The following is a 5063-nucleotide window of genomic DNA, read 5'->3' as shown; positions in this document are numbered from 1 at the left end:
AACAATCAGAGGGTCAAAGAAGAAATTGCAAGGAAAATCAGTAAATATCTTGAGACAAATGAAAATGAGAGCACAATATATCAAAACTTAAGGGATGCAGCAAAGACAGTGCTGAGAGGGAAATTTGTATCCCTCAGTGCTTACATTAGAAAGAACAAAGAGCTAAAATCAAAGACCTAACTGCACATGTGGAGGAACTAGAAAAAGAACATCAAACTAACCCAAAGCAAGCAGAATGAAAGAAATAAAGATTAGAGCAGAAATAAATGAAACTGAGGAAAGATGCCTAGAGAGAAAATGCCCAGAGAGATTTTGGAGACAGCCATTGAAACCAGATGTTTGGGGAGTTTAAGCTAAGAGATGAAGTTCAGAGTTTGCCCCGGAGAAGTTAAGTGAGAACCCACAAACACTTAAAGAGAAGGCCATTGGAATTAGAAGCTGAAAGCTATGCAACCTGGGAGCAGAGGACCAGCAGATGCCAGTCAAGTGCCTTTCCAGCTAACAGAGTTGTTCTGGCCACCATCAGCCTTTCCTCAATCAATCCTGGATGGATATTTGTAGCCTAGGCTTCCCCAGTCAGATGCTCCCAAGTGAGATTTGATTTGAAAGTCACCAACATGAGGACCATCTCTACTTAGAGCTTCCACTTTGCTGATAAAACTGGCTCCAGGAGTGTTTGGGTTTTAACGGACAGAAGCAATTGCAAGGCTGATTCTAAAGTTGTGAAATGGAGAGTTAATATAAGGAAATCTTGTTATTAAAGGACCTGGATAACATTATTGATGAGGAACTCCATAGGTTTAAGTACTTTCTTATAGATAAGTTGATGATCTTCACAGGCAAGCTAGAGAATGCAAATAGGACTTAGGTAGCTAATTTGATGATTCAAAATGCTGGTGCAGTCTCTGCTGTGATCAAGATCATTCATATTTTCCAGAAGTTGAATTATATGCATGAGGCAAAAAATCTTCAGGAGGAGAAGGAAAGAGTTAAGAAATATAAAAAGAAAAAAGGAACAAAGCTAGTGGAAAAGATGAGTCAGCCTGAACTGAGTCTTGGTACCTCTACAGCCACTAGAAATGATGTTATGGAACGATGTGCTATACCAGAAGTCTCTCCTCATATTAAGAAACAGATGGACGTCCAACAGGAATCTATCAGAGAGGAAGGGTTGTAGAAAGATTGTGTAATAGTCGTGGTTCTGAAAGCAATGAAGCCATTCAAATTTGAGACCCAAGAGGGGAAATAAGAGATGTTTCATTCTACAGTACTATTGAGAGTGAAATCTTTTTAGTAACAGTTTTCAAAACAAGGCTAAAAGATAAATTTGTCCCAAAGAGAATAATTATAACATCAAAATATTATTGTCACATTGGCTTCCTGGAGGTGAATAATGCCTTACCTGTATTTGATGCTAAATCTCACCGAAAGATGAATGTCCCTACTCAGATTACCAGAAAAGCTGGTGAGATAAATAAGCTTCAAATTCAGATCCTTGGAACAATTGTGATTGGGGTCTAAGTAGTCCAAAAGAAAACAGAAGGGAAAAATCAGTTATTATTTGAGATGATTAACAACACTGGTAGGATGGAAGTATTGGTTCTTGAACAATATGCTAATGTCAAATGTGAGGCTGGAGATAAACTTCAACTTACTTTCTTTGAGCTATCATAGAGTGGAGAAAAGCTGCAACTGAAATCTGGAGTTCACAGTTTCATTAAGGTTATTAAGATCAAAACGTGAAATGGAAAAGACCAATCAGATCAAATGGACTACACAGCATTTAATTGAAGAATACTTGATACAGCCACTTCAGCCAGATTGTGAGCCACCTGAGGCAGCAGTTCAAAGGCTCCTTAAAAAAATTAGTCAGACTAAGATCTCTCTTCAGAAAAAATCTCCAAACTCTCAATCACTTATCACAACAAAGGTTTGTTTCTTATTCAAAAAAAGAAAAGAAAAGAAACTGAGAATTAAAAAAAAAAAACAATAGCAATAGAATTAACAAACCCAAAAGTTCATTCATTGAGAATATCAATGAAAGTGGCCAATTCTTAGCTGCACTAACTAAGAAAAAAGAGAGATGACCCAATTAAAATCAGAAATAAGATGTAGGACATTAGTACTGACCCCACAAAAATAGAAAGGATCATGAGAAGATACAATGAAAAGCTTATGCCAAGAAATTAGACAATCTAGTTGAAATGGACAAATTCCTAGAAAGACATGAACAACCGACACTGACTCTACAAGAAATAGAAAACCTCAGCAGACCAGTTACAAAAAAAGAGATTGAATCAGTCATCAAAAACCTTCCAACAAAAAAAACCCAGGACTGATAGTTTCACAGGTGAATTCTACCAAACATCCCAAGAAGATTAACACCAGTCCTGCTCAAACTCTTCCAAAAAATTGAAGAGGTGGGAACCCTCCCTAACTCATTATATGAGGCCAACATCACCCTAATACCAAAGCCGGATAAAAATAATATAAGAAAATAAAATTACAGACCAATTTCTCTTATGAATATAGGTGCAAAAATCCTCAGCAGTATAATAGCAAAAACAATCCATTAGCACATCAAAAGAATTATACACCATGATTAAATGGTTTTATCCCAGGTATTCAAGGGTTATGAAACATAAGAAAGTCAATTAATGTAATACATAACATCAAAAAAAAAGAAGGGCAACAACCACAGGATCATCTCAATTGATGCAGCAAAGTTATTTTACAAAATCCAGCATCCCTTCTTTATAAAAACATTTTAAAAACTAGGCATACAAGGAAACTTCCTCAGTATGATAAAGGGCATATGTTAAAAACCCACAGCTAACATTAAACTCAATGGTGAATGACTGAAAGCTTTCACTCTAAGATCAGGAACAAGGCAAGGATGCCCACTATCACCACTGTTAATCATCATTGTAATGGAAGTTCTAGCCAGAGAAATTAGGCAAGGAAAAGAAATAAAAGGCATCCAAATTGATAAGGAAGAAGTAGAACTTTCACTATTTGCAGATTACATGATCCTGAACACAGAAAATCCAGAAAAATTCACAGCAAAGCTACTAGAACTAATAAACGAATTCAGCAAAATGGCGGGATACAAGATCAACATGCAAAAATCAGTATTGTTTCTATACTCTAGCAATGACCAAGCTGAGAAGTAAATAAAGACAAAAACTTCCATTTGCAATAGCAACTAAAAGCATCATATGTATAGGAATAAATTTAACCAAGGATGTAAAGGACTGGTACACAGAAAAGTACAAAACGTTGCTTGAAAGAAATTAAAGAAGACTGAAATAAATGGAAGGAAGGACCTTCTGTGTTCAAGGATTGGGAAACTAAATATCACTAAGATGTCAATTCTACCCAAAATGATTTGGAGATTCAATGTAATCCCTATCAAAATACAAACAGCCTACTTTGCAGAGATGGAAAAGCCAATTATCAAATTTATTGGAAGGATAAGGGGTCCAAATAGCCAAAAACATCTTGAAAAAAGAACAAAGTTGGAGGTCACATTTCCTGACTTTAAAGCATATTATAAAGCTACAGTGGTCAAAATGGCATGGTAGTGGCACAAGGATAGATATATAGACCAATGTAATCGAAATGAGAGTTCAGAAATAGACCCACACACCTATGGCCAATTGATTTTTCTCAAGGTTTTCAAGTCCATTCAATTGGAAATGAATGCTATCTTCAACAAATGGTGCTAGGACAACTGGATATCCGTATGCAAAAGAATGAAAGAGGAGTACTGTTTCACACAATATGCAACATTTAACTCAAAGTGGATTAAAGACCTAAATATAAGAGCCAGGTTCATAAACCTTCTAGAAGAAAATGTAGGGAGGTATCTTCAAGATTTGTGGTGGACAGTGGTTTCTTAGACTTTATACCCAAACACACAGGCAGCAAAAGAAAAAAAAAATTAGATACATGGGACCTCCACAAATTTAAAAGCTTTGGAGTATTGAAGGGCTTTGACACTAAAGTGAATAGACAACCTGCTCAGTGGGAGAAAATATTTGGAAATCACATCTCTGATGAGGGCTTAATATGCAGAATATATAAAGAAAGCCTACAACTCAGCAATAAAAAGACAACAACCCAATTTAAAAATGACGAAAAGACTAAAACATTTCTCCATAGAGGATATACAAATGGCTAAAAGGCACATGAAAAGATGCTCAGCATCACTAGCTATTAGGGAAATGGTTTCATGTATAATCACATAGTTATGCATTCACAACCACTGTCTATTTGAGGACATTTCCATTTCTTCCACAAAGAAAGAAGAAGAGGGGAAAAAAGAAAAATAGAAAAAGAAACAAAAAATGACAACGAAAAAGCAACCAAAGAAAAAATAAAACAAAAATAAGATACAATTAAAAAGTCAAACAGCACCTATGCCAAGAATCCCATACCCATGCCTTGTATCCCCTTCTTATAGACATTTAGCTTTGGTATATTGCCTTTGTTACAATTAATGGAAGCATATTACAATGTTACTATTAACTATAGACTCTAGTTTGCACTGATTTTATTTTCTCCCAAATACGATCCCATTTTTAACACCTTGCAAAGTTGACATTCATTTGTTCTCCCTCATAGAAAAACATTTTTACATTTGTACACTTAATCACAGTTATTGACCACTCTAGGTTTCACTAAATTATACAGTCCCAGTCTTTATCTTCTTTCCTTCTAGTGTCCTACATGCCCCTAGCCTTCCTCTTTCAACCATACTCACAGTCATCTTTGTTCAGTTTACTTGCAGTATTGTGCTACCGTCACCCAATATTGTGCTATCCATTTCTGAATCTATACAATCAATCCTGTTGAACATTCTGTACTCCTTCAGCAGCAAATGCCCAATCTTTACCCTCTTTCAAACTCCTGGTATCTTCATTTCTACACTGTTAGACTATTGTATTTCTTTGTTGATCTTCCAACTAGATACTATTTCCATTATTCAAAGTGATGTATTGAATTCTCTGACAGTGTAGAACCATTTATTTCTACCTTGAAATTTGTCAATATTTGCTTCA

The 5063-nt window shown here is 35.6% G+C and overlaps 1 pseudogene; it reads left to right on the top strand.

Moving 5' to 3' along the window:
* The first annotated feature begins 727 nt into the window (after window positions 1-727).
* Window positions 728-1743, top strand: LOC119522508 (annotated as a pseudogene).
* The last annotated feature ends 3320 nt before the right edge of the window (window positions 1744-5063 follow it).

This window comes from Choloepus didactylus, chromosome X (assembly GCF_015220235.1).
Source record: "Choloepus didactylus isolate mChoDid1 chromosome X, mChoDid1.pri, whole genome shotgun sequence".
Classification (NCBI taxonomy): domain Eukaryota; kingdom Metazoa; phylum Chordata; class Mammalia; order Pilosa; family Megalonychidae; genus Choloepus; species Choloepus didactylus.
The sequence above is the reverse complement of the archived record's forward strand: the minus strand, read 5'-3'. Positions and strand labels throughout refer to the sequence as shown.